The sequence below is a fragment of the Mus pahari genome, chromosome 4 (assembly GCF_900095145.1).
Source record: "Mus pahari chromosome 4, PAHARI_EIJ_v1.1, whole genome shotgun sequence".
NCBI lineage: Eukaryota > Metazoa > Chordata > Mammalia > Rodentia > Muridae > Mus > Mus pahari.
Window position 1 is genome coordinate 144,189,119 of NC_034593.1, and position 25,422 is coordinate 144,214,540.

The 25,422-nt window shown below is 40.5% G+C and overlaps 1 protein-coding gene and 1 non-coding gene across 2 annotated transcripts in view; both read left to right on the top strand.

Annotated features, from left to right (window-relative positions):
• Negr1 (neuronal growth regulator 1) overlaps positions 1–25,422 on the top strand; it is a 718,441-nt gene that overhangs the window by 624,573 nt on the left and 68,446 nt on the right. The gene's annotated exons all lie outside the window — the stretch shown is intronic.
• LOC115063919 lies at positions 897–1,028 on the top strand. Its single transcript, XR_003843785.1, has one exon. It is a non-coding gene; the product is annotated as a small nucleolar RNA SNORA17 (small nucleolar RNA).

The window sequence follows — 25,422 nt, forward strand, 5'->3', positions numbered from 1 at the left end:
CACTTGATTCTGATTCTTTGAAGATTAGTGGCTGAAGGTTCAGGATGCTCTGAAGAGCATGGGGCAGTATGTTCTCTTTCTCTTACAGTGCAAGCACCTCTCCACCAACATGGAAGATGAATGTGTTCTGGTGTTCCTGGAATTCTGTGTGTGTTACATGACATAAAAATCACTTTTTCTGTGATTACATTCTTTCTCAGAAAATGTAAACTTCACAAAGTCAGGAACTTAGCATTCTTCACAATCTCATTTTCAGGAACTAAAATACTCCTGGTACAACATGCATACCTGATGGCTACTTACTAGATGAATGGGAACACATGTGTGCCAACATGAATACCTTTGTGGGCTTATCTGAAGAGCCTTTGAAAAGTAAAGACCTTAGTAAATCTTTTTTAATGTGCAAATTCTAACAGTGACATCTAACCAAGATAATTGCTGCTCTGACCATACCATAATTTTCCCATTCTCCTTCAGCTAATTATAAAATGATTTGTTACAACAGAGAAAAGGCAGATAATGCGGGGGAGGCATAAAGATTGAACATAAACATGTCCTAATTGCAAAGTTTCTGTACAGACACAAAGGAAACACACATGATCTTAGATAAGCTGGACCCCAGAGAACCAAGCTCTGTCAAACACAGTGTATCTACATTTTCCTTGGTCTGGATCCTTTCAGAAGAAGTCGTTAATTCCAAGACCTTTAATCATTCCAGAAACAATTTACTGGGGCAAAATATCAGTTATGATTGATTCTCACCCAAAGTACATATTTCAGAGAAGCAAGCTTTTCTTATGCACACAAAATTAAACTCCTGGGACATGAGGGAAAGTGGATAAATTGGAAGAAGTGTTTAGAATACCATGAGATCTTAGATTTTATAAGAAGTCCAACCTGCCCCTAGAGATGTTGGAGGTGTGGCTGCTGTATCATATGTGTGTCAGTAGGTGACAGAGAAGAGAGAGGCTGTGTCTATGCTCAGTGTTCTGACCTATGAACATATGAGTGATTAAAAACTTAACATCCCCTTTAAAAAGTGAGTCTAACACCACCAGTCTTGTGCCAGGAGACCCAGACAGGTAGATATTCTAAGTTGACCACTAGCCCAACACCATGCAGGCCTGGGTTTGGGGTACGGGAAAGGCAACCATGCTCAAGATGACCCCTGCCCAGGGCCTAATGTACAATTGGGGCACAGCACTCCTGAGACCACTCCTGAGATGATCTATGACACTCAGAGACCCAGGAGCCACTAAGTGAAGCAAGTAAGTAGTGAAGAAATGGAGGAGAAAGGAAAACAGGAGGAGGTGGCACAACAGAGGCAGAACTGACTAAGAACAGCCTGATGTGAGTAGCCAGAGATGCCACCTAGGGTCATAGTGAGGTCCTGGACTGTGCTGCCACCAAAAGCCATGTCTGAGTCCATGGTCCCGTAGCAGCAGGGTTCTGTTACCACCAAAGGCCAGACGGACGTTTCTGGTCTGGCCTGCCAACCAGGGAAATGTTGATATCTGAGGGATGTGCAGAACTGGCCCTAGCCCTCACCTGGGCATTGTGGGAGAGATGATCCTAGAGGTGTGAGAGCAGGATAGCTGACCACACCCCTAACTAGCTGCAGTATTTGGGACGAGTGCCCCCTACCCTACTCTGCTCATCATGGGAATGTGGGTGAGGTAACCCCAAGGATACTAGCATGGGTAAGCTTGTGGTGGCATGGAAATACCCTCTTCTCCTGTCATCCCTCACCACCTGTGGCAGGTGGGATACCTGGCCCTGGGGTCATGAGAGCAGGAGAGCTGGCCCTGCCTCTCCCCAGCTGTAGCACTGGGGAGAGCAGAGCCAGCACCTTACCTGGTCAGTACAGCAAAGATGACCCAGTTTGTGGGGGCTATAGATAATCCAACCCCAAGGGTGTGAGTGTGAGAGAGCCAGCCCTGCCTTTTATCTATGGTATGGTGGCATTGACAAAGGAGAAATCTCCTACCTGCTCTTTTGCCCTCACATCCACAGTGGGCAGGAGAGCTGTCCTTGCCCCTCACCTGATGCAGCATGCAAGAGAGCAGGCCCTGTACCTCATGTGCGCAGCACAGTAGAGCTGACTCTGATGCCAGGGGTTCAGGTGAGCTATCCACAGAGGTGTGAATGTGGAAGAGCTGGTCCTGCAACATGTTTGTCCTGTGGCAGTATGGGTGAGGAAGAGATGCCCTCCCCCAACCCAGCCCCTTGCCACCTATGACAGGTGAGAAAGTTGACTCTGGATGTAGGAGTTGCAGGTAAGCCAGACCTGAGGCCCTGCTAGATGGTGTTAGGGAGAGACACCTTCCTCCCCTCATTCACAATCTGTGGCAGACAAAAAAACCTGACCCCAGGATTATGAGAGTGGGAGAACTGGCCATGTCCCTCACTGGCTGCAACACTCGGGAGAGCGGGCCCTGTACTTCACTTGGGCAGCAGGGTAGAGCTGGCCCTGGTTGTGGGGGTTGCAGGTTAGACTGCTCCCTAGGGTGTGAGAACATGAGAGCCAGTGGACTGGCCATCTCTGATACCTCTCAGGCTCAGATCCAGGGCTTTGAATTGTCCCACCCCAACATCTGCCCCATCAATGAACTGCTGGAGTGCATGAAGGGGCTGATCCTACAGATCCAAAACTAGAATCTCTGTGACACAGGGCAACAACAGGATATACAAAAAGAGTCTTAGTGAGGATCCAATATTGATAGAATAGAGGCCTCATATCAGCCCAAGGAGTCATTGCAATAAATATTTGCAAGCAAATAAGTGTGGACAGAAGGGAATACTGTGAGACACACATGACACATGAGATTTTTTTTCCTCTGTTGGGGGAAGATGGCAAAGTAGTTTGGGTACAAGTAGAGGGGGAAATGAGTGGAACTGACATGCATGTTGAGAAAAATAAGTCAAAGAAGTTTCTGTGTGTGCATGTGAGTGTGTACAACAGTACATGCATTCAAAGGGACTTATGTGTGCAAATGCCCAGGCATGTGTGTTTATGCGGATGTGGGAGCCAGGGATTAACCTCTGTGTCATTCCTCAGAATTGTCCACCTTAATCTTTTCCTGTGTGTGGGTATGTTTGTGTGTTTGTATGTGTGTGTGTGTGTGTGTGTGTGTGTATGTGTGTATGTATGTGTGTGAGAGAGAGACAGAGAGAGAGAGAGACAGAGACAGAGACAGAGAGACAGAGAGAATTATATTTTAATTACATCTCTCCTTTCCCTTTTCTCCCTCCAAATCCTCCCATATACCCCTGGAGGCTCTCCTTCAAATTCGTGGTGTCTTTCCTTTTCATTAATTTTTATCCCATGCATAGAAGTATAAGTGCATGTACACATGTGTTCCTAAATATAACCTATTCAGTCTTCAAAATTTTACTTGTATGTACAAAGCTGATGATTTCATACAGGACAACTGATTAGTGTTCTCTTCCCAGGGGAAGGACCACCTCTCCCACTCCCAGGCTTTCTGTTGCCTAGTTCTTAGTGTAAGGTTGAGGCCATAGGCTTTTCCTCTGCCCACTTTGCCATGCCCATTGTTATTGTCCTTGTTTAGCTCATGCTTAGGTGGACATGTTGGTGCAACTTTATATATATAGTTTCTGATGCTATTAAAAATTAAATCTCAAATATCACAGCAAACTCCTTGATCCTCTGGCTTTGACAATCTTTCTGGACCCTCTTCCACAATGTTCCCTGAGCCTGAAGTGTGGGAACATTTTGTATATGTATCCATTGGGACTGGAGTCCACAACTCTAAATTTTGATTGGTTGTGGTTTTCTGTAATGGTCATCATCTGTTGCAAAGAGGATTTTCCTTGTTGAGGGATGAAGACTATACTTATCTGTGAGGGCGATGTCTATAGTTCTTTGTTAGGGATTGTGCTAGTTTAGTAAGTTATGGCTGTATATATATACCCCCTTCAATAACCATGACTTCATTAGCACTGAATAGGTGACTATATAGAGAGTAATAGATATGGTTTTCCCATTGTTGAGAGATCCTCAAGTCCAACTAGAGATGAGTTGGTTACTGCCAAGGTGCCAGTACTGAACCATTAACATTGTTGTGCCATGCTTGGCATTGATGTGGTTCACAGCCATCATGCATGGGTAGGAGTCGGGATTCCTCAGTCCTTTGAAAGCTTACATGGAGCATTTTAGTTCACTGAAAGCTAGTTTCAAGGAAAAGAGCATTCCGGTTAGATCCAGCCCAGGGGCTTCTGTTTCTGAAGTCTACAGTGTCTTTAGCAATAGCACCTTACCTTCTGCCTCTGAGGGTAACCAGAGGTGGCAGCAATATACAGTGCACTTTGAGAGCCCTGGGCAACAACTCAAAAGAAGGCTTCATGTGTCTGATGTTGGGATTTTGCTAGGTGGTTTGGGCCTTTGGAGGGAGCACTGTCATCCCGAGGTGGGGGTTGGCTGTTTTGTTTTGTCCTTGTTAATAGTTGACTATCAACTTGTGGCTTTTCCAGATGTTCTTATGTTATTTTATCCATCATTCTTCTGCATTTACTTCTTCCCCTTCCGTAAAGAGTGCTCTTCTCACACTCTCCCTGACAGGTCCCTTGTATCCTTGCATTCCCCTTTACTCCATCCATCTTCTTCTGTATCAACCTTGAATGTTGACACAGGTCTCTTTCTGGCCTGGAACTCACTGATAGGTTGGCTCAGTGGCCCTGGCACTGGGGTTGCAAATATGTATCACTATACCAACTTCGCATGTCAATTTGAGACTCAAACACAAGATCTAATGCTTGAAAGACAAACACTGTACAGATTGAACTGATATCCAGAATCCGTAAGAGCAGGTTCTTTTCCCATGGTGAGTATTGAAAATCTCCCTTTTTCTAGTGGCTCTACCTGAAGAGGATACAACTGTCAAAATCAACTTTATCTGCATGGTTTCTGTGAAGACTGGAGGCTCATCAAGCTTCCTCTGACCACCAATTTTCCTGTTTTATCACTAAATGTTTCAACCATACATTGTTTAAGTAAATGATATTTCCTAATGTTCACTTTTCCTGAATCATTTAACAGTGTGTATTTTGCCAATTAACATCAGCTTTGATTCAAATGTGTCTAGAGGCCACAAGTGATAGAAAATAAAATCTATGCTAGGAGGGAGGCTACACACTTGGTCTTTGGAGTAAGTACTGTCCAAGTGCCATGCATTCAGCAACGGATTGTCCTCATGGGCTGAGTACCTGCATTTGTCTGTAGATGGAACAACTCTTGGGGTGTCTTGTACAGTGGTGTGTGTGTGTGTGTGTGTGTGTGTGTGTGTGTGTGTGTGTGTGTATTGAATGCATAGTTACTTAGCATACTTGGCCAAGTCACATGTGCTTTGAACCCTGTTTTGTCTCCTACATAGACTATAGAAGAAAAACACATACTATCTGCTTACTTTATGCCACAGTGATGATACTGGGTAGATTAAACACCTCTGAACTTTAGTTTACCCAGCTGCAAAACAGGAAAAATAACATCTTACCTTATAAGGTAATTGTAAAAACAAGATAATCTCTCTAAAGATCTGAGCACAGTCTCTGGTACACGTTAGACATTTTATAGATAGTTAATGTGATGGATTACATGTGTATTGTGTACCAAAGATTACAATCATTAATGTCTTCTACCTGGTGACAGCCCAGAATGAAAAATTTGGAAGGATGTGAGTAGGGGGAAGTCTGAATAGATATGGCTGGCATGATATCAAGAAGTTTTTTATTCCACTGAAATTCAGTTTGCTCTGTAACAGCACACAGTGAGGTACAGTGGGGCTGTCTTCCCAGACATGGAGTAGAACACCAAGCAGCTGACAGATCAGCCCACTACCAAGTGAGGTAGTTTAGCACCTAGACCACAGTCAGAATGCTGTGTACCAGGTCAGGGCTTCTGTGTGAGTTGATGTCTGTCATCTGGCTCCATCTGCAGCCTTTGTTCATTAGTACACTCCACCAAGACTGCCTTTTATTAGATGTCAGGGACAGAACACAGGGGAAGGATGCAGTGCCCAGTACAGCTTGAACTCTGCAGGAAGGAGTAACAAGGCCCCTGCTGCATTTCCAGGGCCTCAGCTGTGCTCCATAGCTAGAAGGTCTGTCTGCAGAAAGGTTTTTTTGTTTGTTTATTTGTTTGTTTTTTGCTGGTTTCCAAAGGTATTGTCAAATAAGTTTCAAGGAAAAGAAATTCTCTCCAGATTTCCTCTAGATTAGAAGGAATTATATTCCTTTGCAACCCAATTTTCTGTGCTGATTTCAGAGTCAATATCCCTTTTAAATCTCAGGGGAGCCCCCTCCTCCGTGTGTGTGTGTGTGTGTGTGTGTGTGTGTGTGTGTGTGTGTAGCTCTATTGAAACTCTGGTACATGAGTGCAGCTGTGAGCAAGACGGTGACACAAAGCCTTTGCTACTTTGCAGACCACTCGGATAGAACCACTAATCATAGTGTTCATCATCTCTCATTAATAGAAATTCTTTTCTTGATAAAAAGAAAATTTTAAGGTTGAATTTGTGTAGTAGCCATTTATAACAGCATAAAGTGGTAACAGTGCTGCAATGATTTTTAAAGCCATTTATTATCTTTTCAATTAAAATAAAATATGCTAAGGTCCTAGAGAGATGGCTCAACAGGCATGAGGACACAAAGGAGATCAGGTTTCTAAAATCTTCATAAAATGCAGATTGATCCAATGATTGCCTGTAACCTCATCACTCTGCAGACAGGGACAAATATCCACAAAGCAAGCTGGCTTGCTAGGAGCTGAAGTGGCAAGCTGCAAGTCCAGAGAGACCCTGCTTCAGTGTATAAGCTAGAGAGCAGGTTCGGTCAATAAGCTAGAGAGCAGCCAAGGAAGACACTTGAAATCAACCTCAAAGTTTCACACACATACACATGCATGCACTCATGCATATACAGGTACATATACTACACACATATGCATTTGCCTGCACTCTGGCATGCATGTATAAGCATGAATACTATATGTACACACATGCACACTTGAACATACATGCACACAATTACACATATGTATGCACACATATGCACATTTGCACACATGCACACATACACATAAACACACATGGACATACATAAACATATACACATTCATGCACACAAAAAATGCACATCTGCACACACACATGCACATGCACATGTGAGCATATGCACACATACACATGCATACACAAATGCACAGACACACATGAAATGTAAGCAGATAAACTCTCACTTATAAAGACATTACTATTTGCAGTTAGTGTGCTACAATGGCTCATGTCTGTTCTTGTTTACTCTCTCCATGAGACTTCACCTATGCTTGTAAATCCACAAACCTACAGGGGAGGCTTCTGCATTCTGGATCCAGGATTTGTCCATAGGTCAGTTTACCTTAAATGCTCATCCTTAATCACTTTGTGTTGGAAACAAAGTTACCCAGGGAAGCATGTAGGCTAACTATGAGGACCTAATATTTATTTATCAGACCCCTGAAACCCAGAGATCTCATGGTGACCTACCCTCAGGTTTCCAGAGAAACGGAAACTAAGTCTTCTGGCTGCCTGAATACTTCAGTCTATACTGAAAAGAGGGTCCTACCATCGGGTATCAGCTATGCCCATGAATGTAGACCACTCACTAGTTCCTTCCCGGTGGGAAAGCTATGGTTCAACACTAAACTCTGCTTCCCTGTCAAGTCTACTGATGCTTTATAGGCCTGCTGATGCTTTATATGGAAAGGGACACCACAGGGCTCACATTGGGTCCCTATGGTTGTTGTGTCTTCTCTGTCAGCTTAGAGCCTGTCTTCTGTGCCCCTATCCATGCTAACCTTAGTCCTGGCAGAGCTGCATGCTCTTCATCCTACTGCCTCAGCACCACAGTGAACAGCAATCAGATCTTTCAGTGAAACCATGGCAACCAAAAGGATTAATTTCTGCCTTGTCTCTGTAGCTCAGTCTTGTTATCTCTCCAAAGTCCAAAAGATACACACACACACACACACACACACACACACACACACACTCACTCACACACAACCTCCTCCTCCACCACCACCACCACCACCACCACCACCACCACCACTGCATCACAGCATAAAATAACATAATAACATCCTAAGATCCAAACGCGACCTAAAATACATAGATAAGAAGGGGCTTGGCACCAGAGAATCTGGTACCGGGCCACGCATGTAGTGAACAAAAATTAGCGTAGTCTGCAGAAGGATTTACTGCCAGTGGCTTGTTTCTCTCGGTGCTTTCTTAAATAAGATGTCTTCTTGTCCTGGACAAATTACATCTAATAAAGAAAAATATTCTGCTTCCTTACAGTGTCTTGTTTTCAGCATAACTGTCTACACTGTCTGTCTGAGTGAACTTCTCTTTACCCTGTTTTATGTACAATCAAAACTGCCCCTCTGCCACCGCTGATCGCACAGTCACACGGTGGCTTCGGTGATACATAGTGCCCTTATCCCTCCCAGGAGCATTGTGATGCTGCAGGTAATGAGTGAGAAGCAGGCTCTTGGGGCCTCTGTGGCTCATCAGGAGAGTGCACTCCACACCTTGAGAAAGATATTTCTCTGCTTACAAGTTGATGACTAAGGTGCAAAACAGTGGCTCCCATCTGATCCCTATAAAAACAGTGACATTCTTGAAAGCTAAGCACTCTGTAAAACCACCATTAGCTGCATGGAGGTTTGTATGTACAAAGGCCTTGCTCAGCTGTGTGCTTCTGTTTTGATAACACTCTCTGCACTAGCTGAGTGTTCTTTCTCTGACACTGAGTCCTATTCTAAAGCCAGAAACTGTACCTGCTGTTGACTCAGAAAATGAAAGACAGACAGAGAGAGAGAGAGAGAGAGAGAGAGAGAGAGAGAGAGAGAGAGAGAGAGAGAGAATATATATCATGGCAAATCCTTCTGTTGGTACAAAAATCTATTACAGAAGCCTCCTGAAGTGGTAGGGGTTGAATCTGCCTGTTTTCCAGAATGGTGAACAGAAGTCATTGGTACAAAGGCCCTAGTGGTGGCCCAACTCTTGCTTCAAATGTTCTACTGTGGTGACTGCAAATGCAGCAGAGTGTTAGCAAGAGAAAAGTCAAGACACTGCATCTTCTGTCTCCATCTCAATTAGCTCCTGACCAAAATCTGACTTTTAACCTCTTTAAGCTACTTTTTCGCACCAGGAATGGCATCTGCCTCACAGATGTTGGGGGAGGGGAGTGTGATAGTAGATGTTACATACTAAGAATTTATAATTTTTCCAACCTTAATTAATATAACAGTAATAAGTTTTGCTACAACAGATACAGTATAAGTAATTGCTGATCTCTTGAGTCAACAGCCCATAAACAAGTCTAGAATAGATTTAATTGAGATAGTCAATTTGACTTGAGCTGAGTCCTTTGCAACTAAGGACTTTCTGACGCCCAGGAACTACCCAAGGTCTCATCTGCCACAGATCTGGGATCCCTACTCCCAGAACTTTGATTCACCCTGGTTTCTCATTGCTTTTTGTTTTTTGGATTTTTTTTTTATTCCCAGGCACACATGTGACCTCTAGATTTTTATGGTCAACAAAGTTATCGCCTTATAATCATTTCTGTTCATAAACTCATTTCACTAGGGAACCTGACTTGTCTGACTCTATTAGAAAGCAAACAAATCTCAAATTGGCTGAGAAGCAAAATCCACGAAGCAGATCTGGATCTTGCCTAAAACACTTCTTGTGCACTAAATTCCTATTTTCTTTTATAACCTATGCTGTGAGACAATGTGGCCTTACATAAGCCAGTTAGCTCTAGACAAATAAACATGGTGAAGAAGTAGTTCTGTGTGATAGCTCTTCGGCTCTGCAGTCCTTTCGCTGAGATGAAGTCTGGTTTATACTACTGGTCTTTCTAGGTGAATTTACTGGTTGGTGTTACAAACTCAAAACAATGAAAACAGTTAGAGAAAGTGAAATTCAGTGACCAAGTTATTGAGCATAGAAGCCTTTCACTGCCCCGCTGAACGTAGTTTGCCCATGAATAAAGACTCCATTAAGCTTATTGTCTGAACCATGTAAGGGTTTTCTTCCTCTTTTGACTTAAAGAATTCTTTCATCTGAATATATACCATAAGTTTCTATTAATACATTCATTTTATAGCATTAAACTAACATTTTCAAGATGTTGTAGGAGAATATTTTAAATTTAAAAGTGTAATAATCATGAAAAATTTCTGTTTTATTATCTTGCCTACGTCCACTAAAATATTTTTCTCTATTGAGATTTTATGAAAAAAGTTGTTACTTTCTATGATCACTAGAATTTTAATGAAATTGTAAAATGTTCTTATATTTCCAAACTTCTCAATAACACAGGCTCCCACTGTCTAATACGTGGCTGGACTTCAACACTTGAACCATAGCTTATAATCTTTCAACATCTGAGAACACACTCTCTCTTTTTTTTTAATCTTTACAACTTTTTTTCTAATTTTTATTAGGTATTTACTTCATTTACATTTTAAATACTATCCCCAAAGGCTAGGCTCACAAACAAAAATATAAGAGATCACTCTTTTCAATGAATACTCCCAGATCTGGCTATGATTTGATTTAGCTGTCAGAAGATCTTGCAGAACCCATTGGCTCAGAACCAAAAACCCAGGGCCTGGAGAATCAGCCTGCGCATGGGATGACCACATATTTGGATTGTTCAACTAGCTGAACCTCAAAAATATTTTCTTTGGAAGACTAACTTTATAGCTCCTGCCACATGAGGGTTTTGTGGATTCACTGATATTTCATTGCCCTATCAGAAAAAGAGAGTCTACAAACAGTGGCAAACCAAACACATGAATAGGTAAAATATGAATGCATGTGCACACACACACACACACACACACACATACAGAATGCACACAAATACACACACATTCCCTATACACATGCATGCATATGCACACACACATACACACATGCATGCAAATACACAATTACCCCATACATATGCATGTATATGCACACATACACACATGCACACAAATATACACACACCATACACATTCATGCATTTGTACATATTCATGCACACACACACAAATGCATACACATACAACATTTTTCCTTCTGAGCTAGCATCTCCCAATGACCCTGCACATGGGGTCCTGGCTACGAGGTCTTGCACTGGGTCTCAGCTTTTACTTTCACAATTACTTTCAGTATATTCAATTATAGGAATTAGTACTGTCTTTTTGCTACTGTGAAAAATTTGTGATGAACAATTTCTATAGTGGAAATAAAACATGGCTGATTCCTTGGACCAAAGTTCCTCAAAAATGCAAGTCCTCTTAATATTTGAGTTCTGCCTCATTAGCAACAGTCCCTTAGGATCTTCTGCTATTGTTTAGATTACCAGCAGCAGTGCTGGCCTTTGTATAATGATTTTCATTATCACCAACACATGCCACCTGAAAACACTTTCTTTTTTTTTTTTTTTCAAAAAAAGGTTAAAGGGTGGAAATCTAGTGTAAAAGTATAGCAATGATTTTTAATGCTATGCCGTTTGTTAGACACTTACAAGAGGGTTGCATCAGTAAGTAGGACCTAACGATTCAGGCAGTCCAGTCGTGTATGTGTTTCATGTGTGTGTGCACAGTGTATGGGTGTCTTATTCTTGTTTCCTGTTGCTGTGATAAAATTCTGAAGAAAAACCAGCTTAAGAGATAAAGGGTTTATTTGGCCCACAGTTTCATAGTACAGACCATGAAGATGAAGTCAAGGTGGTAAGAATTTGAAGGAGCTATATACATCACATTCACAGTCAAGAACAGGAGAGCTATCAATTAATGCATGCCTGTTAGTGCTCAGCTCAGTATCTCTACTTTTACACAATTCAGGATCCCTGTCTAGGGAATGAAACTACCCACAGTAGGCATGTCTTATCACCTCAATTAATATAATTAAGACCATTCCATCAGACCTACCTATAAGCAACTTAATCTAGACAATCCCTTAGTAAGACTCCCTTCTCAGCTGTTTCAAGTTTGAGTCAAATGGACTACACTTACTGCCACAATGGGTATATGTATAAATGCCTACTTTTTACTCAGAAACATAAAAGTAGGCATGACTAGGAAGCTAAGCAGTCATGTTATAAGTTTGCAAATTATGATAATTTGGAATTTTCCTATTGATTTATGTTTTTAGTATATACTAAGAAAAATTTGACTGACCACTCTGTAACCAATATCCCCTATCATAAAACTACATGTGTGCAGGTTCTAGCATTTTTTAGTATGTTAGCTATCCAGTAAGGTTCAGCATTTTAGCAGAAGAAAAGTCTTCAAACTTCACTGCCTGAAAATGCCAAGACAGGTCCTGAACCTTGGCATGGTAAAAATGGTGCTGTAAACCAAATAGAAATATCTCCTGAATCTTAAGAGACAGCCTAACAGCAAACACATCACAAGGCTCTGTCAGCCTCAGACACAAGGTTTTATTGATTATTCTTCAGTCAGGGAATTGCACATCAGAGTCCCGATGAGTACGTGTTGCATGCTTGCTGATTGTCTTTATGTATGATTAATGCACACAATGTTTTTCTTTTCTTTCCTTTTCCCTTTTTGTAGAAATTATTGAGCCTACTACCTCTAGTCCTGTCACAAGTCCAGGTCAGTATCCACATACATTTACAAAGTATGTCTGGGTACTTTTTCTGTCAACCAAGATTTCTGCATTGTCACAGAAACACAACCGGTTGCTTCTGGGCCACAGGCATGGATGTGGCTCTAGTGTCTGTCACTTGTCTTGTCTTTCTGTTATGTGCTATCACCCTGGGTCCTATGAGTGGTGTCTGACCAGGTTGTTGGTGTACCTTGTTACTTCCTATTGTACAGTCTGTGTCACACTCAAAGCATTGCAAGCTGATTAGCTACACTCTGCCTTCACAAACAGAGATATAGGGAATTTGCAAAAGTTTCTGCATAGCTATTTTTAAACTATTTACTTTAGCTTGGTATTACATTACTATAATAATTATTATAAGGCAAGAAAGCATTTTAATGTTTCCACTCAGAGCCATCCAGAGAAGGCAGGTTCTCCCACTCTCTGTATGCCAGGAGGAGATTTTGATCTCTTGAAACTTGTCAAGGCAGGCTGACTGACTTCAGCTATTGGCCTTTATTTCCAGATTGTTCCCAGTTCCACTCAGACATTCATCTGAAAAGATAGGCCATTGCTATAAGAGTATCTTTAAGACTTGTTCTCAACGGGAATATTTCTGAATTTGTGAATAACAAAAAAAATTAAGATAAAAGCTAATGATATGAGAAACAACCTTTATCTTGTTACATAGAAATTTAGTGCCTTATTCTTTACTTGGCTGTCGGGTATTTAAAGAAGAAGGTCAAACCTGCTGAAACTCATTAGCTTTGAAAAACTCACATGGACTTCTCTAACCGCTGAGTTAAAGGGTTTTGGATATCGCCTACCAGGAGGAGGTATAAGTTAGTTAAATAGTTGTTTGTCTCTTGTTCCATAAATGGCACTAAATTTTAGTCTAAAAATGAGATTTGCTGATCTGAGAAACTGAGAGCTTTAGAAAGGAAAAAAATGTATCTCAAATTGTAATCAATCAAAAACGCTTTAAATTGGCTTGGGTGATTATGAATGCCCCACCCCCACAGTGAGATGAGCTAGATCAGGCTTAAGATTAAGTATTTAAAGAGTTTCATAGTGCAACACTTTCTGCTCAAATTACAAGATTCATTTTTGTAACCTCCCAAAATTAAGCATATTTGGATAGACTAAAACTATTTTACCACGGTGTAGGCAAAGTTCACATGACACTATTAATCACAGTATTCTGTTTTGGATGGGACTAATAACCCCTCAAGTTTGAGCTTAACATCACAGTAAATCAGAACCTGATTTGCTATTAACTTTTAACAACTTATAAAAGATCTGATTCCCATGGGTGCCTGTGACCTCCAAAGAGTGGCATATACCGAAGTGTATGAGGTCTTAGAATTAATTGTATGCATATACATTTTGATCTTATTTTGTCTGTCAATTCTAAAAGATATTAAGTAATTTTCATATATTTTAACAAGCTAGTGTGTACATAAATTATACACTTGCTTCCTTTTTTAGCCATGGCCTTATTTGTTAAAGACTTGCTAATTTAAAAAGCTAAGATACTTTCCTTATTACTCAAGTAAAGAATGTGGTGCACCCTAATTTTAAAACTGGTGTCTAGTGGCATCTAAGAACATGCTCACTTTCTGTGTTTGGGGTAGAAATTACATAAGACAAATAAACCAAGAGTCACTCTCAACAAATAATCTTTAATCACAAGTTCTGCAGTAGAAGGGACTCATTTTAAAAATGCCAGTTATAAAGCAAACAAGCAAATTGTTTAAATCTGTAAAAAGACTTCTGTCTCTCCATATAGTACAAAATCAAACAAACAAACAAACAAACAAACAAAAAAACATCAAATTTCAACCAGCTACCTAGGTTTGATCCATTGCTGCAAAACTGAATTCCTCCACAGTGTGACCTTTGAAAGTGTAATGTAAGCTTTTCTGAAAAAGAAATCATTATAGAGAAAGTTAATAAATACATGTTGAATTGAATTGAATTAATGAACTGAAGGACAGAAAACAAGCACAGCTATCAATGAAACTTGGCCTACATTAATTGAGCCTTTATTAAAGGCTTCCCAGGACAAATGTGGTTGGACAGGGATTCAAAAAGTGTGTGGTTTAAGCAAGATTGGCAGGGTAATAAAGGATAAGCAAATCATTTTAAAAGTATGGGTGCATGCTGAATATAGTACCAAGAAGAGTTGGCAATACATGACTCTAAGTAAAAGTCCATTCAAGGTTAATAGAAATGAAGCCAATGTTGAGAGTCCCAGCTGTAAGAAACAAGCCTTAAGAAAATACCGTTCAAAGAACAATAGACAGTGAAAATTCTTGCTAAAGTATTCAGAAGAAATATCCAATTTGCTGCTTCTACATACACAGAGGAGATAATAGAATCAGAATTGAAGCAGATCTCGTAATTCCTGATATCGCTGCAAGAGAGTTTAAAGCAGAGATAAAGTGGATGTCATTGCAGGAACACTGGGCACACTGAGGATAGATTGGAGAGAACAGATTTATATCGGTCATGTTGGAACATTCTAAAGAAATGAAGGTCTTGAAGTCATAACTTATATTTTTATACATTCTTGAAAAGTCAAAATGTGTCACAATTGAAAGGGGTGAAAACTGAATTATTAACATCATTATTCAAGAAAAGGCCACAAAAGATAGGATGCAAGAAGAACAAAAGAATCTCTTCTTTGATCCACCTCAGCCTCAGCGTCTGAGAGGGAAAGGCCATTTTTCATGATGAGGGAGACGTGTGGCGAATTTGAGAATTCAGTCTCCTTTTATGATAATTGCCTGGCTGGAATGTGTTATTCTGGGTAATGGTCCTGGGCTAAAGCATGGCCATCATTAGGCAGAGGAAAGTGGTGTGCTATTCAAACACATACACCATTTCTATTTAATTATTTTAAAGCAAACACAATTTTGTGATTATCTTTGAAGTATATTTTAATAGTAGACATTTATTTTTTAAAGAAAGGAAAAGGTGGAGCACTTTGAATAGATGAGCTCCTGTCCCTAACACTGGGCTTGCTAGTGCCTAAATATTTCAGCCCCACACTGCTGCCTGCTGGGACTTAAATCTGACAGGTCAAGGCTGAAGTTCCCAGTCCGGAATCAACCCACTATGAGTTCTTCATTCTGAACTTAAACTTATTGACCATTTCTGCACAGCCTCACGGGAACCTTTCAACAACTGAATTCCAATCAAACCAGCATTCACTTGGCTTTGTATACTTCTCAGAATAAATATTCATCCAGGCAATCACTTAGATGATAAACAGAAGCACAAAGTAGGATTTGTTCAAGGTACCAGTGATGTCCTACCTGAAACTGTCTTCACTTAGCCCCTGGAAATAATACTTAGCAATCATCAAATAAAAAATCATTATTATGAAAATTACTTCATTGTTAAGTGACTGCCATTGATGTTAAAATGAATTTACTTATCCTTAGATGACTGGCAAAGTGTAAAAATATGGTTTGTTTCCATACAATAATCAGTTATTTGGTATTTTTAACAACCCAAAACCTCCTACAACTTTGTAAAGTGTTGATATTTTAAAATGACTATTATTAAGCTTAATGTATTTGGGTATTTAAACATGACTATATGTCCATTAAAGAAAGCTAGTTCAATTTGACACTCAAGTAGAGAAAGAAAGCATTTACTGAAGGAAAATCAGCAGATATGTGGTAGAACCAAAATTTAAAATACCCCAAACTCTGCCATCAAGTATTTATGCTTGAATCTAAACAATGGCAAGTATTTGTGAAAACATAAATAGTGATGTTTGTAAACAGAATTGTTTGGACTCACAGAGAGATGCCACGTTGTATAAAGAACTCCAGAACTGAATAATTCCTGTTTGATTCATCTACTTGGCAAATCAACCTTCACTTTTCTGGCTGAGTTTTCTTAAAAGGGAAAAATGCCTTTATTCATTACCCCAGGAATCTCCATTTCCCATTTCCTCTGAATAACACAGTCCAACATTTAGCAAACATTCATTGAACAGCAATTGTATTGGGCACCACATAAGTGCTGAGAGCATAAGAAAACCTTAAGGAGGTTAAACCTCCTTAGGAGACAGCATGTTATTAAACATTAGTATAATAAATATGTTACATCATTTCTGTTTGGAGACAGAAGCATACAATTTTGCCTGGGGAGAGTCTTCACATGTGTGAGCTGTCCTCACAAATTATATATGGTTGTGTAGAGTGTGGATGTTAGAAAACAAAGAGGCTATCAAGTAACTGTAGACAACAGAGTATGGTGGATAAATAAACTCTTGGTCCATATGAGCTGATTCCATACTCGGTCCTCCCCAAACATCAAATGATACCAATGAAAATACCGAGTGAGCTACTTTAATGGAGCATTTGAGCTAACACATGATAGCAGAAATCACAGGTTTCCTTCAGTGACCTACCCAACACTTTTAGCTCCATGAGTGATAAGTCATCTAAAAACAAGTCACTACAACAAAAACTGAAATTAATTCACTACCATCTAACCAACATCAAATTTCTTCTAAAACTACTAAAATAATGTTTACACTAGAATTTTTGTATGTATTTATGGCCAGATATTAAATAAACTTATAAAGTACAACATCAAATTCTCTACTGGAAAAAAATTAGTATAAAGAAATTGCTATTCCTTGAGAAATAAACAAACGAATAAGTTGTTTATAAAAAGCTAAAGTTGGTAATAAGAATCTCATGGGAGCCTCAGTAAAAGACTCAGAAGTGGAGAGCAGTAAAAACATTTCATTATAAAATTAACCCTGCAGGAAAATTAAGTAATTTTTCCATTTCATTACTAATCGTGAAAGTTAGTTCATGTTCATCTCACTACTAAACATGAAAGTCAGACATTGCAATGATCCTATTAACTGTGTGTGCCTTAATAGCCATGGATGGCAAGATGAATGGGAGCCCAATGACAAATGGATGACAGATGGATAGATAGATAGATAGATAGATAGATAGATAGATAGATAGATAGATAGATTATAGATGTATGGATGATAGGTGAGTGTATGGATGGATAAAATGATGAATGGATGTGTTGATAGATGGATGCATAGATAAATACTTGAGAGATGAGTGGCAGAGATGGATGAATATATAAATGATAGATGAATGGATTGATCAATGATAGACAGACAAGTGGATAGATGTGTAACTGAGAGATGGGTAGATGGATGAGTGGTTGATGGATGGTAGATTGATGGATGGATAACTGATGGATGGTTGAATAAATGGATGAACTGATATATGGATGGATGGAAGAACGGAGAGTGAATGGTTGACTGAACAAATGAATTCAGGACAAATTCCCATGTGGACATAAGGCTATATCATAAGAGACTGGAACTGCTAGAAACAGAAATCAGGTCACCTTGTATTTCTACTAGTTGTTGAAAGTTTACTCAGCATCTGAGCAAAGCACAAGTCACACGGTACAGTAGAAATGCACAGGTAACTGGCCTACTACTATCCTTCCATTTTCACTCTTTCATAGGTGAATGATATAGGCATATAGAAGAGGTTTGTATAACAAGTGTATGATGTAATAGAATGAACTAACATGATGCAATGCAATGATGATGTAATAGAACTAACTAACTAGGAACTCCAATTCTGCCTGAAGACTATCAGAAAAATCTTTCTTGACAAATACATTCCTGACTTTGATTCAGAGCATTCAACCTAGCCAAAGAAGACATAAACCATTACAATAATCTTCAATGGAGTTACAAGAATATTCAGAGTGTAAACTGATCATAGATCCCAGTGGTATTCAGAAAGTCCACAGTACTGGATCTCAGAGGTGTTGTATAGCTTGCCTGGAATCTTGGTCTATTAAACCTTGGGCACAGGCCGATTGTTGGGTTGCTCAATTACTTTGGTGGTCGAGTGGAAGCTTGATGTGTGGTATGAGCCAGAGGGAGATAAAAAAGTGGAATGGGAGCAAATCAAGTTGTTAGAAAAGAAGCCTATCATGTGTTGATGAAGTCAGGAGGACAGGGTGACCCTGGATGATGATCTGCTCTCTAGATAGGGAGAATGCAGATTGGGACATCTCTGACTTCATGCACGTGCTTTGGTTCCTTCCTTTTATTTGGGGGGGGGGGGAAGACTGGGGCTTTGCTTTGTCACTTTAAATGAGAGGGGGATAGTATCATAAGTTTGGTAAATAATATTATGCACATATAAGAAAATTAAGAATGAGGATGAAGATGAATGAGGCCTATGGAAGCTAGATGAGTCTCAGATTGATAATGTCTCCTAGGAACATGGATATCTATGAAGATCTGTCTCCCTACAACATGAGCCGGGTTCCTACAGCATCATTAACAAACAGTGTTGTTTTGAGATTTATTTTAAGATTTGTGGAAATTTTTTTTTCTAATTTGTAACAATCAAGCTTCCATTATTCTCTGATTGTTAGCATGTGAGAAATTTAAGACAACTCAGAATATATTTCAAATTCCAATTAATATGCTTCAAAATAATGAATTCAGATATTAATTATAATTATCCATAATTAGCTGATTAGTTTCCAGATACAAGTACAGCAAAAGTCTCAGGGTATAATTTAGCATATGATGATTTTAAAAGAAACTGGAGTGCTTGCTAACTTCTACTTGTCATCCCTTGTATCCGGTCTTGTTGGCCTTCAGCTCTGTTGCAGGAGATAATTAAGCTATTGATCTTCTGGTATATCTAGATTCAGGATTAAGCACCACCAACATTATCAATCAACATCTCACCATAAAGTACACCATGTAATGATCCACATGTTCTTAGTATGTTATATATAGAGAGGGCACAGAGTTTACAGTTAAAAATGATTGCTAGTATCTACTTTCTTTACATGAAATAGCACACAACTGTAATGGTGAATCTTGACGAAGCACTTGCGAGGTACCCTGAGAAGGCTCTGGAGAAACTATACATTTACCCCACAGCCATCACATGCTTTATGCCTTGTATCTGCAGACAGAGAGTCTGTCACACCCCTGAACTGCAAGGCCCTTTAGGGAAGCATGTTTATACATTCATACTTCTTATCTCTCTCAGGGTGAATCTGACAGACTGATGGTGATGATAAGGATGGACTCATTGCATGATACACTGATGAGGTTGACGTGAGGAATTAGAATAGATGAAATCCATGTTTCTATATTTTATATGTTCTTGACTTTACATTGTATTTTATACTGAAAATTAAAATTGTACATTTATTCCACATCTGACAGAGAGCCTGACTTACACTGAAAGGGAGATTTCATGATGATCTCCTCAAAAGGGGACCAGAGACTGGTAGAAAAGAAAATTTCTCCAAAATTCTATGAGGAAGAAACAGTTTCTTTATTGCATTATCATTCATAGTTTACTGCAAAGGACAATTCTACTAGACACACAGTGACTAGATATTTAATGTGTGGCTAAGATAATTCTCCATCCAGTATAGCCCAGAAGCTAACAGAATGGATATTCCTGGTAGATGAATATGCATGCATGGTGCCTATGCCTTACATTTAGAAAATATACAAGGTTTTCCTGAGTGAATCAATGAATGGATAAATGATCAAATGATTTCACAAATGTGTGAGTTTTCCATTGCCTGTATAAGAAATTATTGTAGCTGTGGAAATGTCTAACAACACAGATTTGTAATCTCACGGTTTTATAGGCCATAAATCCCAAATGTGCCTACCATTCTTCTCTGCCACCCAAGGCAGAGAAAGCACAGGCTCCAGAAGTCGGGTCCTGGAGCCTCTGGCGCTGCAGCTCTACCTCTCAGAACAGGACAAGCAGTTACTCTGCTCTAGTTCTAAGAGTAGGCGTCAGAACTTACCCAAGCTCCCTTGGATTTTTGTCCTACTTAGATACTGAGTTTTGAGTACCCAGATTTACAAGTTTAGTTTTATATTCAGTATTTATGAGCACTGCAGAAAGGGAAAATGTACATTAGAAAGATCATGTTTGTAATGCTACATTATTTCCAATAATTTTATAAACATGTTTATATTACTCTCTCACACACACATGCATGTGTACACATGCACACACACACACAGGCACACACACACACACAAACACACACACACACACACACACGCACACACACAGGCACACATGCACACACCATCCCTCATGTCTATGCCCATATTGAACTAGAAGTACAAAAATCTTGATTTAAGAGATAAATCCCAGATGGAAAATGGATCAATTAGAGAAAGAACCAGAAACCAAGCTAATTTTGAGAGGATCCAAGCTAATGATGTTTTAGTTCACTTTTTTTCCCCAACAGAACATATAGGAGACAGTTCCTTTTTCAGACTCAGGATTCTAAACACCAGTGAGCAGACGCCTGTCTATAGCTGTTCTAAGTAGGAATACAGAGATCCTAAATTGGCTTTAACTGTGAAAATACCAAAAGCAAACTAAAAAGGGAAATGTGTTCTAACTGAGATTTTACATCTGAAGAACAAGATTAGGTGAGCCCTTGGGTTTTTGCTTTCCACTACCACTTAGGGTGACATTGGGTGACAGCTCCCCAGTGTCCTTCAGAGTGCATGCTCCAGCGAAGTCAGGCCTGAGTGACTGCAGTCACAACTGAGCAATGCTCGTCTGATTCCCAGCTGATCATCTATCAAACAAATGTTTGTTTTGGCAACAGCCCTAATGACAACAACCCTGTGTGCACCTGCCAAGGGGTATTTGTGTTTTCAAAGAAGTTACCTATTTAGGCACAAGAAAGTTATTTCCAATAGTGGGAGTCACACTGGTGAACTGGGCAGTTTGAGGCGGTGGATTACTGGTTAGGAGAGAGTCTCCCTTGCCGCCAGTCACCAGGGGCTTTCTTCCTCAGACTGGTGGCTCCTGCCGCACATATAAGGAATAACTCCATTTATCTCCACTGATTTTTTAAAATTATTTTATGATATTTTCTTCATTTCCTTTTTTTAAAATTTCCACTGATTTTTTTTAAAATGAACTCTGTAATAACAGTAAAGGGACAACTAGACAGAACAGATCTGTGCTCTGCTTGAAGATGACGGAATTTGTGCCCATGTTTCAAGTTAAATTACATTTTAAAAATTATTTTAAATGTATTTAAAGTGCTCCTCAAAAGGAACCCCTTGACATGGAGACCAGTAACCGCCCCCAACAAACAGACAGAACCTAACATCTTTTAGGTCATACTTTATTTCTTAGATGTTTTTAGAAACACATTCTTAGAGACTTTTTAGAAAAGCTTTGAGGAATGGCTCATAGACTGCTCACTTCAGTAGGGAGCTGCATTGCTGTGCAACCACATGTGAGTGTGTGTGAGCATGGGTACATGTGAGCACGTTGTTGCTGTTGTGTTGCTTGTATTAGGGAGAATCTTTTATCCCGGGCCACCAGTGATGGTGACAACTTGACTGGGTTCTGTACTGTGACTGACCTCATCTGTGAATTCAGTTTCTGCTGCCAGGTTGGAATGGGGGTGGATTTCACTGCCCATTTCACACAGGCTACTGTGCGGCCCTTGATTTATGTGTTTCTCTAACCTCTCTTCCATTCGAACCACCAAACATGTTTGACTTCAGATTTCTCTTTGGTTTCAAAATGAGACTGTAGTCAGACAGTCTTCTTAGATGGTTTGTAGGTAGGGAGGATAATTTGAGTGTGACCAGATTAACACCTTCTCTTGAAAATCCTTAAGTTGAGACAAACACAGGGTCCATCCATCACTACACACACCATTAGCATCCTTGATTGTGCATTTATGATACACATTGGGATCTGTGGTGATTTGAATGAGAACAGCCCCATAGCCTCATGTGATTGAATACCTGCTTCCTAGTTGGTTAAACTGTTTGGGAAGGAGGGGAAGATGTGGCCTTGACAGGAAAGTTGTATCACTTAGAGTTAACTTTCAAACCCCATAGCATCCCTAGTTGTTTCTCTCTGTTTCTTCCTCTCTGTGTCTCTCTGTTGCTCTGCGTGTCTCTCTGTCTCCCTATGTGTTCTCTCTCTCTCTCTCTCTCTCTCTCTCTCTCTCTCTCTCTCTCTGTCTCCCTGCTGCTTGTGTCTCATGAAGTAAGCTCTCAGCTACTGATCCAATTCTGTGCCTGCCTACTGCCATGCTACCTGCCATTATGGTTGTGGACTGTCCCTCTGAAACTGTAGGCCCACGGTAAACTCTGCAGTTTTCTGCAAGATGCCTTGGTCATGGTGTTTTTTCACAGCCATAGAAAAGTAATTAATGCAGACATAATTTAAAAATAATCCAGAGTTGTAATTGTGGATTCAGGGATCTTCCTTTTATCATCTCCTACGTAGAAATGGTGTTTGCTGCATTCATTCAGAACTGAAGAGATGTAACCAGGTGAGGAGTGAAACACTTGATAAAGAGCCTGTGGGAGCTGGTTGCTGCTCCGTGTCGTTTCAGATGCTTGTAGTCTGATATTCATTGTTTCTTCTAAGTTTGATCAGGCAAAGGGAGCTGAGAAGAGGCTGTTTGTATTATATTACATACTTGACTTTAGCCTGAAGTATACACAGCCCTCATTTTCCGCAAAGGTATCTATTTGTGCTTTCCACTGACAGAAGACTAAAGTCACTAGGTGGCACCTCTGAGCTGCCGCGAAGCTGGAGACCACGGCTGACTTTTTTGAGTAAATTCTGCTTTGCATTAGGATCATGTAAGTCTCAGCTTCGGCAGCCACATTTCATCAACCTCTGATTTTCACTAATCCCTTGAGCAAGGATCACTTCTATAAATGTAATAGTGGCATACTGAATCCGTTCAAACTCCCAGCCAAACGAAAACTGAAAGTTCAGTCCTCATGCCTGGCTGTGGAGCCAGATGCCCCACACAGTCTGTTTGTTATTACTATTTCATTTGTTTTGGGCTTAGTGAAATAAGATACTTTTAGGCAATATGGCAATTAAGATTCTTAATTGCCCAAAGTCCTGTTGGTCATGATTGGACTTCAGTCATGCCTCCATGCATCCAAACTCACTAGAGGGAACTGTGAAGCTCTTCTTCATCAGCAAACCCGCTGTCCCCTGGGAGGGGAACACAGCCTCATAAAGTGAGGTGAGAAGGTAGATGATCTTAAAGTTTGCTTTCAACTCTTAATTTCTATGAGAGCTGTATAAACCAGGTGTAAAAGCTCTGTGGGTCTAAATCAGGTGTGAAATTGCCTCGGTATCCCTTATGAGCTTACTGAAATTGACTGTTTCCAGTCAGATGGTTGCAGAGTGCTTTGATACTCTAAGGAATTTGCATGGAATCTAGCATTTTAGAATGACACAAATATCTGACACCCCCCCCGCCCCCAATCAGAGGTCCTAGAAACCAAGCTCACAAGAGAAAAGAAGAATTCTGCAAATCCCCACGTTATCAAGCTGCTAACTAATGACAAATCGGCAAATGACAAATCACAGCTGTCTTTTAATCTGGCTTGCTTTCTGAAGCATGGGTCACATTCACATGGCATTTGCTATAGATCCATTTGAGTATGAACCAGTGAGTCCTTAAACACTGACCAGTGAATACTTCAACTCTGACCAGTGAGTCCTTCAACTCTGGCCAGTGAGTCCTTCAGCTCTGGCTAGTGAGTCCTTCAACTCTGGCCAGTGAGTCCTTCAACTCTGGCTAGTGAGTCCTTCAACTCTGGCCAGTGAGTCCTTCAACTCTGGCCAGTGAGTCCTTCAACTCTGGCCAGTGAGTCCTTCAGCTCTGGCCAGTGAGTCCTTCAGCTCTGGCTAGTGAGTCCTTCAACTCTGGCCAGTGAGTCCTTCAGCTCTGGCTAGTGAGTCCTTCAACTCTGGCCAGTGAGTCCTTAAACTCTGGCTAGTGAGTCCTTCAACTCCAGCCCAGTCCGATAAGATGGCTGCAGAAGCCTGGTGAGAATGAAGCTGCCTGGCTTATTCCTCCCATGATCAGATCTGACCACCGTCCCACTTCCCCATCTGTCCTCTGTTCTCCCTCCTGCCACACCTATGCATGTGGCACCAGTGGGGAGCTGGCGATCAGCTAACTCCATACATTTTCCACACACTTGGTTCTCACTGTAGATGGTACACATGGAAATGTTACCTCAACGGCCTAGACACTAACTGCCTTCAAGAGTAGGTAGCAGAGATTATCCAATCCGCAAAAGGAGATCTAAAGTTTTGTCCCTTTGCAAGAAGTTCATGGTTCTTAATGTATTGAACTGAGGAGCATGGGCACGAAACCCTCACCTACTGGAATTGTGAACACTGCAGTCCCTGAGACCCTGTGCAGTAGAGGTTTGTCAGGGAAAAGATGCAGCTGGATTAATCTGTCAGAGAGTGACAGATTCTGGGACAAAACTAACTCAAGACTTAGCAAGAAGCATGTTGATACTGAAAAGGGTGTGGAGCTGAGGTGGAATCCAGATCTGGGCTTTACTGTTTATTTAGGAAACACTGAGTGGCAGACACTCCAATGAATAACCTTTAACTCATTATCTTACATATCAGTCAGACAACCTCATGGTGGGAATGACTATCCTGATTGTAGAAGTAACCGAAGTCCACGCGGGTGCTGCTAGGTACGCTTGGTGCAGCAGGCGTTTGTCTGACCTCAGCTCCCAGGATCCTAAAGTCAAATATCTTTTACCAGATACTTTTTAAGGCATCTCCCCCTGCCACATGCAGAGAGAGAGAGAGAGAGAGAGAGAGAGAGAGAGAGAGAGAGAGAGAGAGAGAGA